Raw genomic sequence first — 12,130 nt, 5'->3', positions numbered from 1 at the left:
TTGCGTTTCTGCGTATATATGTGTATTAATCAACAGGTTACTTTATCTTCTTTGCTTACACAATTTCTTCATATTTGATTACATGTTTCTCTTGCTACTTAAGTTGCATCTTTATTTCTTAAGTATTTGCATATTGTTTCAGTACGTCTCAGTATCTTCCCTCCATGACGTCAGTCTGCCTTTGTCAGATTTGGTTATGGGTCTGATATCCAACTGTGTATGCTTTCCACCCTTTCAGTGCGAGGGTACATTCAGTACGGTTGTCTGAGTGCATAACGTCCCTCATACACTCGATGCGGTAGTGGGATGATACCTGGTGTCCCACATAGGGCTCTTCTCCCAATGTTCCAATATGACAGATGTGAGGGGGGTGGGAGCTAGCGATAACCTGTCCACCTGCTCCTCTACACTCACAAGCCGGCACCTTCCTAGCCATCCGGTTTGTAAACCATGCAGCAAAACTCAAACGACTCGCGCCTTAACCTGATGAGCCATCTCTGGAACCTGCCAGTCTCAGGTTCCAAACAGGGACGATATCACAAGGGGTGAATTGGGGTGACCAGACGTCCCGGTTTTCCTGGCAAATCGCCCTCTGTCCTGGGAGTTAATTTTTATAAACCCCGTCCCAGGATTGGAATGGTGGATGGCTACGGTCCCGATTTCGAAATTGGGCCCGGCGTGACTCTTCCTGTGCATGAATGGGGTTGCGAATACTTTTCATGCGCCCATTTCCTCCTCCTCCCCAGCTGCTCTCCTCCAATGAGAGTGTGTCTGTGAGCACCCTCCTCCCCCTGCAACAGGCCAGTGACATAGATCAACTAAAGTAAACCTAAATAAAACTGTAGTCCTACTTCTATGTCTATGGCCTGTCCGAGGTTTTTTTCTTCTTAATCTGGTTACCCTGAGGGTGAATGCACTGAAATGGAAAGCACTTTGTCTAAACACCAGTTAATACATTCCAGCCCTCACGGCTCTTTCTCAGCCGTTAATCCTTGCCTGAGTGAGTGCAATTTGCGTTGAGCAACAGTTACATCTGTTTTGGGGGTTTAAAGACCTGGGCAGGCCTGGGATTGCATGGAAGTTTGCGCTCCAGCTGTTTGCGGCTCTAAGGTATGGCACCACCAGGCAGGTAACAGCTGGCCACCACTGTGGAGTGCGCGGGGGTGTGGGCGCATAAGGGAGTGGGCTGCACTTCCCCGCTTTTGCATCTGAGGCTGTGGGAGCGGTTTCTGTGCTTGCATGGGGACACTGGTGCGTGTTGGGGTACCTCATGTCTTCCCGTTGTCCTTAGGTCGTAATGGGGGTGCTATGGCTCACCTTTCTATACCATTGTCAGTGCCGTCTATGTTTATATGGGTGGTTTGGGGGTGTTGAGTGACTTGTGACCCATTTAAAAATGGAGGCTGGGTGTACTTGGAGCATGGGAATTCTGGGTAAAAAGGGCCAAGACCCCCTAGCTAGAGTATTGAGTATTTACCCAGGTTAAAAGGGATTGTGTTACCAGCCACTGCACAGTTAATGGAAGCCCCGCCTATAAAGAGGCGGGCGCAAGGACGTAAGAGTTCAAGGGGGGGAAAGGGTGAGTCTAGAGGGGAAGGCGCGGTTGGCACCAGTTCACTGACGGCCGTTAAGGGTTTATCTCCAATTCTATAAACGTGTGTGCGTGTTATTCCTGCCCGGTCCCGGGCAACACTGGCGACTAGGATTGTCCCAGCGCACACGACTGAGTCCTCCCTGCTGGCAATCCGCCAAGCCTCCTTCACCTCCACTGGCCGCTTCCTCCTCCTCCCAGCGGACGCCGGCGATCCCACTGAGCATGCTCCGCTACGAGGGCAGGCCGCTCACCATCCGCCTCCTCCTGTGCACGCCAGTAATCCTACTGGGTGCGTCCTCCGCCGCGTGTCCTCCTGCCCTGCCTGTTTCCTCCTGCATGCGCCGGCAACCAATGCCGAGCGGAAGGCTCATCACGGGCAGTCCGCCCGACTCCTCCACCAGCCGCACTATCACTGCTGCCTCAGGACGCACAGCGAGACGCGACCAGCCCACAAGGGGATAAATAAATCACCCGTTCCCAGTACAACACACGCAATACTAGGGTGACTGACAATGAATCCACCGCCACTCGTTTGTGCAGCCCCTGCTTACCCAGTACAAAAGAACAATAGCTTTGCAGAAGGGCACGAGTCACAGGACATCTGGACCCGACAGACCCACGTGGACACCTCTGCCTCACGGTCACGCTGCCATTTTGGAGTCCCATTTTCACTTGGCAGTGTGAGTCCATCACCTCCAACTACACGCCCAATACCACCAACAGTCAAACCAACCCCACATGATGAGCAATCCTGCGTCACCCCAGCCAGCTTGTACTGTCCAGTCCATCCAGCTATGGATTCTGCCACCTTTCAGCACGACACCCCAGGCCACGAAGGGGCCAAGATGGAACGAGTGGATGGAGGATTTCCAGCACTTCGTAAGAGGGTCTGGAGACAGCGACTCCCCAGACATAAGGGACATTTTTGTCAACCTTGTAGAGGGGGAGATGAAGACTGTTAAGATAATCCCAGCAGATGAACAAAATGACTTTGCAGCGTTAATTAAATCCCTTGATAAACTACTCATAATCAAACCGAATCGCGATTATGAAAGAGACCTTTTCAACCAGTGTACGCAGAAACCACAAGAAACAGTAGATTAATTCATAACACGCCTGAGAGTGAAAGGAGCACACTGCCAATTTGACGCGTTCTCTCTAGAGAAAGCAATACGCCTCAGAGTCATAGGGCCTCATGCCGACCCTGGCGTTAACCAAGGCGCTATTAGCGCCTTGGTTGACGCCGTTATCTCTCCGACTCCGCCATGGTGAATGGCGGAATTACCGCCCCATTCCAAGGTTGCCGGGGTCGGTAATTCCCCATTCACCATGGGCCCTTCCCCATTTTTGCCCCATAGGGCTCAATGGGAATGGGGAAGGTGCTAATTACGGCACCGTAAATTACGGTGCCGTAATTAGCTCCAAGGTCCCTTTGCGGGTTGGTTTTTTAACGCCTGCAAAAAGCAGGTGTTAAGTTCCAACCCGCAAAGGGAACTCGGAATAGGGCGGTAAGGGTTTAACGGCACCGGTCTCGTTACCGGTGACCGTTAACCCTTACCGCCCGACTCGGAATGAGGCCCATAGAAGGCTGCCTATCGCCTGCACTCAAAAAGCAGCTGTTAAAGAAGCCACTCACCATTCCCGAAGTCAGCTCGCTCGCATATTTGAAAGAGTCTACATTGCCGCTGTCCAACCACCACGCCAAAACGACAGAAGCCAATACCCATACGGACAGCATACCCAACAAATACCACACCAACAAAGACAATGCCATCGCTGCAGCATGGTATTTCCACACTCGGGATCCTGCCCAGCACTGTCACGGTGATGAAAGAACTGCGGAAGGGAAGGACATTTTGAATCAGTGGGTAGAGAAGGGAAACCTTTCCCCACGGTGCCGCCCCAAGCACTGATCAGAATGCCGTTCTACCCGTCCTTTCCTCTGTACGGCGCACAGAGATACCACCAACAAAACCAACGGCGATACGTAAGAGCTGTTGATCAATATCAATATCAAGAGCACGAATACCCACATACACCTGAATACACAGACCGGCCGAAACATTTAATGGACGACTATGAGAACCCACCAGAAGGGTATGGTGAGGATACATACTACCACGAGCCACCAGATGCTGCATACAACATGCATTATGACCAACACAATCAAGATGAGTATGTCCACCTCATGCTCGACAATGAAGAAGCCAGAGAAGCCCCAAAGATTCCAATCCAAATGGAAAACTGCTTGTTTTACTTTATGGTAGACTCAAGCCACACTGTAAACATTATGGGCGCACAAGACAACATAAGAATCCCAAGTCCACTGATACTCGAGCCCTCACAATTTTTCAGTGGGGCGCTGCCACTCCATTGCAGACAATCGGACATTTCACACACCGTTTCCTTCTGAATGGACGTCAAGCTGACCCTACCATCGGCGTCATCAGATCTCTCACCAAAGGCAGATGCCTCCTCAGTTACCATACGGCATCTTGCTTAGGCTTGATCGAGATCCACATAAGGGCCGGAGACACCATCGCATCATCCACGATCCGCCGAGAATCGATCAGGACAATGGCACAAGAGCAATCACAAACCCTAATCTTAAAGGAGGAAATCGCACACAAATTCCCAAAGATATGCTCAAGCCTAGGAAAGCTCAAAGGTCCCCCAATCAAACTACACATAGACACCAATGTGAGACCGGTACCTCAACACCCAAGAAGAGTTGGTTTCCACCTCCAGGGAGCAGTATCAGGAGAACTTCAACAACTACTCAATGACATTATTGAACCAGCAACAGGACCAACTCCATGGGTCTCCCCTCTAGTCATATTACCTAAAGGAGGTGGCAGGCTACGTCTGTGCGTCGATATGAGGGTTGCCAACACCGCTATCCAACGCGAGAGACACCTGGGCCCATGCATCGAGGACATGATGGTACAATTAAACAATGCCCACATGTTCTCAAAACTCGATCTAAGACGGGGCTACCATCAACTGAAGCTTCACCCTGAATCCAGAGCCATAACAACCTTTGCAACCCACAACGGCCTATTCCGATATCGCAGTCTAAACTTCGGCATCTCTTCAGCTGCTGAAATCTTTCAGGAGGCGGTGCGTCAAATCATCAGACCAATACGGGGTGCCTTAAACTACAGCAACGGCATCCTCATCTTTGCCTCATCAAAAGAAGCACATGATGCTGCCCCTTTCGCCACTTGTGAAGCAATACAAACCGCCGGCTTCACGCTCAATATTGAAAAATGCTGGTTCAGCAAGGCAAAGCTCAAGTTTTTCAGACACATTTTTTCCACAACAAGCAGCTGACGTCCGCTCCTTCCTTGACATGGCCGGTTATTGTGCGAGGTATATACCTCACTACGCATCTCTCATGGAGGTCCCCAGGAAATGCCTGCAAAAAGAGGCGATCTTTGATTGGACCCCAGAGTGCCAACAAGCCTTCAACGACATAAAGCAGGCTCTCACTGAGACCCATCGCCCTGGCCTATTACACCCCGACCTGGCATACAGAAGTTATTGTAGATGCGAGCTCTGTCTGACTAGGTGCAATCCTTGCACAGACTAGTGGAGCAGACGTCAACCCAAGGCATGTGGTAGCATACGCAAGGAGAGCGCTAACCACCCCTGAGACTGCATACTCCCTGGCCGAAAAGGAAAGCCTTGCCGCAGTCTGGGCCTGCAACCATTTTCACAACTTCCTAATCGGAAAAAAACGGACCACCAGGCTTTACTATCTCTATTTGGCAATCCACACCCCAAGATGCCATCCAGAATAGAACGATGGGGCATTCGCCTCCAAGAATAGGATTACAACATCATTCATCGACCCGGGGGTGACCTGAATCCCACTGATTACCTGTCATGACATCCAGTGGGGGCCCCACTGACACAGAAAGGAGACTTTGCATGCGTCAACTACGTAGCGGCAAACTCTCTCCCACCTGCACTCTCGATAGACATGGTTGTGGCAGCAGTCGCCGCAGACCCCACCGTTGCACTTGACATTAACCTCATGTCAGCCAACAAGTGGCAGGACCACCGACGAGCGGTGCTGGCTCACCCGGAGGTGTGCAGAGAAGAAATCTAGAGAATAGCCAGAATACACAACAAATTAGCGGTAAAAGACCAGAACATTCTACTCAGAGGTTGTTGCATTGTAATCCCAGCGGCGCTGAGAAAAGATGTTGTCCGCAGCGCACACGAAGGGCACCGAGGAGCCGAACCTCCAGCTCCTTTGCAACATACACAAATACCAGACCGCCCTTGGGAAAGAGTAGCCATAGATTTTTATAGACCCACAGAGTCAGGCGAATACCTCTTACTCCTGATAGACCAACACTCCCGGTTCCCCATAGTTAAGAGTAGCCACTATAGCCTTCCCACAAGTAGCCGCAGCGTTGGAGGAAGTCCTTGGCGAATGGGGAATCCCCAGAGTAATCAAGTCAGACAATGGGCCGCCCTTCTGTGGATATGATTTCGTAGCACTAGCAAATCATCTAGGATTCAAACGCATGAAGATCACACCTCGACACCCGCAAGCAAATGGGATGGCGGAACGATTCATGGCATCAATAACGAAAACAATCCAACAAGCCCGAATTGAAGCAATCAACCCCCATCAAGCACTATGCAGGCTTCTCAGAGACTACAGAAATACGCCACAAACAAAACGCCCGCCAAACTCATGTTCCGATACGAGGTCCACACACGCATCCCACGAAACCCGTCAGATGCTGAGTACCCAGACACAGAAATGCTACAGAGAGACGCCGAAAAGAAACAAAGCAAGACCAAGACGCAAGGCAACTCTCAAAGACTTCCAAATCGGAGCTGAGGTGTTCGTACAACAACCCATGACACGGAAGACAGATCCTTGATTTGCTCCAAGCCCCATGAGTCACAGCAATAAAAGGAACAATGATAACCGCACAAGACCACGACATCACGAGGAACTGTCAGCACTTCAAACACTACATCAAAAGAGAGGAGTGCGAGTCTCCTCCGAGACCCAGCACTCCGGAGCCAAGGACCCCACAAGACGACTTGTGGATTCCACCGAAAGGAAGCACCGACGCAACAGATCATTGTGAAGATCTCCTACACGAAGGAGAAGCTGAAACTCGCCGCGACAGACCGCAGCGAGCAATCAAGAGACCAGCACGACTGGTCAAAGAATGCTAAAGAGACGTTTGGACATTGTGTCCGAGGGTGGTGTTACCGGCCACTGTACAGTTAATAGAAGCCCCGCCTATAAAGAGGCGGGCACAAGGATGTAAGAGTTCAAGCGGGGGGGGGGGGGGGGGCGGAGTTCTGAGGGGAAGACGCGGTTGACGCCAGTTCACTGACTACAGTTAATGAAGGTTTATCTCCAATTCTATAAATGTGTGTGTGCGTTCTTCCTGCCCGATCCTGGGCAACAGATTACCTTTTTTTTGGCCTGGGAACGCGGATGTAGTCCTTCTGGAAGCTGGGCGTATATCGGGATTTATCACGTGACCTGGGGAGGCACGTGGCCCCGGTGTGCATGATGTCGAGTTGCGATCAGCACCTCAGGTGAATGCAACGCAAAGCTCGGAACCAGCCAGCGTGCCTGCGTGCGTGCGTGCGTGTGTGTGCGTGCGCCTGCGGAAGTGATGTCAGGCCCCACGATTCCAAAGCGTGCTCCCGTTAGCCTTGAGTGCCTCATAAGAGGCTCCTGGGTGTTATGGTATTTGTATTCGTGCTATTTATAAATACTTTTTTTCTCTTACGGATCAAATAGAATTAAGTGGCCACTAGCGCTTTTCCGCATTCAATGGAAATGTTAATGTTAAAGGATTTTTGTACCGCGCACCACCGGAGTGGTGCCCTGGCGGCTCTGGAAAGTGAAGGGGGAGGGGGGGTGAGTTAGTGGGAATAAGTGGGGGGGAAAAAAGTGCAAGAGAGCAGTGATGAGCCGTTGGCAGCCTCAACCCGGTTAACACTGTTCGCTGGGTTTGGGGTGTTTTCCGGTCGGTAGCCACCGTGTGCTGTTGTGCGAGTCTGTGTGGTTTGTTTTGTTGTTGTAGTGTGGTGAAGTTTGTTGTGCTAAAGGGTTGTGGTTGTTTGGTTAGAGTTTCAGAGGTGTATGCAGAGCTGTGAAATTGTTAGCGCTTTGATGCCTGCAGTAGGAAGCGCATGGCGCGAGGTTCTTCCTCATGAAGCTTAGAGCCCGTTTCACTTTCTCAAATAACCAGATGCTGCCTGATGAACCTCTCAGTGGCCTTTTAAGCAACTTCAAAGGGAACTCCCCCAGCCACTCCATGGTATTTAGCTGCACGGCCATTGGCTGCAGGCATGATGGACTCCCTCACAGCTGTATGTCTGCGTATTTCTCCATGCGCCGCCGTACTGTGCAGTCAGACCTCGGGTAGCAAGGACTCTTTCATATAGTGTAGACGCCCTTCCAGGCAAGAGTGACCGCTCGGTATGTGGGAGGAAATGGCTGCTCCTTGGACATTCATTTCACTCCACTTTCATTCTGATTAAATGAAGCCTCCGCCCTCTAGATCCTGCCGCTCGGCGTATACGGGGTGGACTGGAAAACAAAAGGGGCCCTAGAAATGATGTTCACATGGCCCCGTATTACACATGTTCAGCAAGCCCAACCTTTTCCTATGAGGACATTTGGAAGCAAGAGGCCGAGGGTGCAGAGGCCTCCTGGGAAATCTGAGTTCCCTGTAGGCCAGTCCACCCCTGCCCAGGGTGCAGAGGCCTAGCAGAATTCCCTGTAGGCCAGTCCACCCCTGCCCAGGGTGCAGAGGCATAGCGGGAATCTCCAGAGGTCCCTATAGGCCAGTCCACCCCTGCCCAGGGTGCAGAGGCCTAGCAGAATTCCCTATAGGCCAGTCCACCCCTGCCCAGGGTGCAGAGGCCTAGCGGGTATCTCCAGAGGTCCCTATAGGCCAGTCCACCCCTGCTCTCATGAGAGCACACCTGGGCCCTTGGTTTTGTTCTCTGCCATGGGGGCGGGGGCGTGGGGGTCAGCATCCTGGGGCTCTCCAGATGCTTCGAGCTGGGACTGGCATGGTCCCGCACCACTGACTGTGCACTCGCAAGTTTGAGGCCTCTGCAGAGCCGAGGTCGCAGGCCAGTCTCCCATCAGACGGTGGAAGGGCACGGATTGCTTTTATGAGAACCTTGAACTGCGAGGGACTGAGGCAAACTCTGACATATTTAAGCCGTTTTTGCTACAAATACCCATTGGGAATTTCTAGATGTGAAATAAGCGCGCGTCTTGGAGGGAACGGCGGTGCTGTCTGTCGTCCTAGAGCCCTGCCCCGGCCACGGCGTTCGCGCCCCTCCGGTGGGTTGTCACTTGGGCGGTTGTGACGGGAATCTGGGCACCGATTACTATTATTTTTTTCTGTTGGTAAGCCGTAGTGACTCGGTCTAGTGGATAGGCTTCTTGAAACCGGTGAGCAAATCCCGGCCTCTTCCTTTACAACGTGTGTAATCGTGGGCGAATCCCTTTAATATTGTGGGCCTCACTTACCTTATTTGCCAAAATGTTACATGTGGTGAGAAATGACGTTTCTAATTAGCGTGGAACATCAACAGACTCTTGGGAGCAAAACCCTAGAATGCGTTTACGTACTACACCCCCCCCCCCCTTATTACAAATTGTTCTGTTCGGAATCCTTCGATTTGAATTCGTAACTTGTGGCAACGGTGTCTGGGTGATCCCGTCTGAGCTTTTTTGGGGGGGGGGGGGGGCTGGCGCCCCGATATCGCGAATAGACAGCGCCTCGACTGTATTGGCAAACCCGTATTGGCGCTGTTTTGCTGAGATGGACCTCGGGCAAAGCTATTCCCTGGTTATAGATGACCCTTTATTGACCCCAACCAGAGCATTGACACATGTGTGCCACGTAGCTCCACTCCACAGCAACCGCCAGGCCAGGGGTGACTCACGGTGAGGACCCGGGCGAGAGGCTGCGAGTCCTGCAATACCTGTCGGCCCGGCCCAGCTTCCTGGAGGACCGCTCTTTCAAGGAAGAACGGACGTGCCTCCGTGGTGGAGGCCCCACCCTCGAGCTCTGCGCCTCCATTCCCTTGGGCAGGTAGGTGTGGACTCACGGTGAGGACCCGGGCGAGAGGCTGTGAGTCCTGCAATAGCTGAAGGCCCGGCCCAGCTTCCTGCTTCCTGGAGGAAGCTTGGACGAGCCTCGTGGTGGAGGGCAGAGGCCCCTCCCTTGCGCCTGCATTGTCTTGGGCAGGTAGGTGGGGGGACTCACGTCGTAGGGAGGCCGGTGCCGGAGCAGTCGGACCGGATTCCTTTGCAGTGACACCGCCGAGGCTGTGTTGGCATGTGGTCAGGTGCGCAGTGAGAAGTGGAGCAGACTGGAGGTGGCGGTCTGGGGAGCCACTCGGGACCACTGGAGAGCCCCGGACCCCGGGGAAGCCGGCATGGGCGCCTGGGGGCCGCGCGGGTAATTATAGCCCGCCACATTGCCTCATTAGAGTATAATTGCAGGGGGGGGGGAGCGAGAGCGCGCGCGCGCTGGGAGGCCTGATGGGACCTGGACGTTACCTTACGCACCCTTTGGTCCTCTTTGTGGACGTGGAGGATAGGCGCTGAATCTGCAATGCTGCTGCTACCATACTGATCCAAATATGGGGGGGGTGGGGGGTTATAGCGAGCATAGGAGTTCCTCTAGCACGGAGGTCTCTGGCCAGGAGCTGCTCACCACATGGATGTGATCGAGGGAGCGGCCTCCGGTGTCTAGCCTCTGTGTAAAGCGCTGCGAGGTCGGCGAATGTTTAAAGCGCCGGCATGCAGGGATTCAAGCGGCCGAGTGATGCACGAGTTGGCAATGGTAGCTCCCTCCGCCCTCGAGGGTACCTGCCTTGGAAGTGTAAGGGTTCTCTCTTGCCCCTCCACAGCAGTTTGCTATGCATTTTCTGAGCTTCCAATGCAGCGAGAGTCTTTGCATGGTGCGTAAAGGGGACTAAATGCGCGTACGAGTTCTAGCTCGGTGGGTAAACGCGCCAATGTGAAGAGTACATGCCAGCGTCGAAGGCTCTTGGCAGGCGCCACAGCAATGCCTTTCTCCATAATGAGACGAAGTGCTGTTGCCATAACGTTGCTTAAACTCTACATAGTTTGTTGGTTATTTTTAATGCGCGAGAGTACCCGGGGGTATCAGGGCGCAGCATTTAGTGGTTTGTTACCACCTTTCCGGTGGTTCATTATTTAGACCTGGGTTGCTTGTACCTTGCCTCCTCTTAGGCTCTGACTGGCCCATTGGGCAAAGGGGGGAATTCCTGTCTGCCATGGCAGTGTGGGCGACTGAAACAACTTTCCGGGCAACCAGTAGTGCAACTATTGCCACTAGCCCAATGTGTTGCAGAATTCAACATTTCGAGTACACCCCCCCCCCCCCCCACAAACCCCGCAACCCCCACCCACCCTCCGCGTCCCAAAACTGCACCTCCGAACCACTGAAGCCGAATAGTGTCAAGTCAAGAACGTCGATGCAAGATGAGGCCCGTTTTCTATTTTTTAATGCCCAGGTTCCAGGCCTACCCAGGGTCTGCATACATTGCGTTTTGTCCTGGTATACACCAATTTTGAGAAGGCAACTTCATTGCAGGGTGTGGTCTTGGTACACAACACGTTTGTGACTCGGCTCTTGTGTAATGCTGCTGCCTCTGCCTGCTTTGTCGAGGCGGTTCGTGACTACCCCGGGTGGAGCGAGAGAGGGGGGCGAGTGAGATTGTGCTGGTCCAGGATGGGTCCACTCCACAGGACCCTGAGGTACGTACGTTGTTTCCCTGGGCTTGGCCTGTGGGCCAGCACCTAGGCCCGGCCTGTGGCGCTGGCCCTTTTATTTGTTTATTTATTATTTTTTACACCACTTTAACTCACTGTTTCACGTTGACTTTAAAGTGGAGGAGGAGTGGTTTAAATTATTTTTTTAATGGAAATTTCGACGCAGGCACTGCACTGCCACCAGCCTCTTACATTTTGCTTTCCTCACAGATTTAAGGTACCCACTCTAAAACTTGCTGCACGTGTCTTCCATTTGTGGAATTCGCAGGTGGTCTGATATTTCTACACTATGATTTTAATCAAGTTAATATGAAGCTGTTACTATTAAAGACCAATATCCAATGTTTGGGGCACTTCTTTAGTTCTACTGGACCTGGCTAATTGCTACATGAGAACTTCCTCATAGTGTCTCTATCAATCCAGGCCCTGCAACTAGGTTGAAAAAGCGCAAGGGATCTGCCCGGTGCAGAGCACCGAGTAGTAGTGTGTCCCAACACGACCACTGTATACACTACTTCCCAAGCGGCTGCATATACAACTTTTCAGAGTTCCCTAACCACTAAATGCCGTGGAATTGCTGTTTTCAAACTTAGCAAGACGAGCGCGGCCCCCAGGCGCACATGCCGGCTTCCCCGGGGTCCGGGGCTCTCCAGTGGTCCCGAGTGGCTCCCCAGACCGCCACCTCCAGTCTGCTCCACTCCTCACTGCGCACATGC

At 52.5% G+C, this 12,130-nt stretch overlaps 1 protein-coding gene across 5 annotated transcripts in view; it reads left to right on the top strand.

Annotated features, from left to right (window-relative positions):
* The window catches only part of SLC45A3 (solute carrier family 45 member 3), a 141,527-nt gene that overhangs the window by 72,458 nt on the left and 56,939 nt on the right, over window positions 1-12,130 (top strand). The window contains exon 1 of one of the 5 annotated variants that reach the window (XM_069633158.1): window positions 9,951-10,071. The exons of 3 other annotated variants lie outside the window; for them this stretch is intronic. The gene's annotated coding sequence lies outside the window, so the exon portion shown is untranslated. Of the gene's footprint in view, window positions 1-9,950; window positions 10,072-12,130 lie in introns of those variants that run through there. One more of the 5 variants, XM_069633162.1, reaches the window with a different exon arrangement.

Source organism: Ambystoma mexicanum, chromosome 13 (assembly GCF_040938575.1).
Source record: "Ambystoma mexicanum isolate Mex_15411 chromosome 13, UKY_AmexF1_1, whole genome shotgun sequence".
Classification (NCBI taxonomy): domain Eukaryota; kingdom Metazoa; phylum Chordata; class Amphibia; order Caudata; family Ambystomatidae; genus Ambystoma; species Ambystoma mexicanum.
The sequence above is the reverse complement of the archived record's forward strand: the minus strand, read 5'-3'. Positions and strand labels throughout refer to the sequence as shown.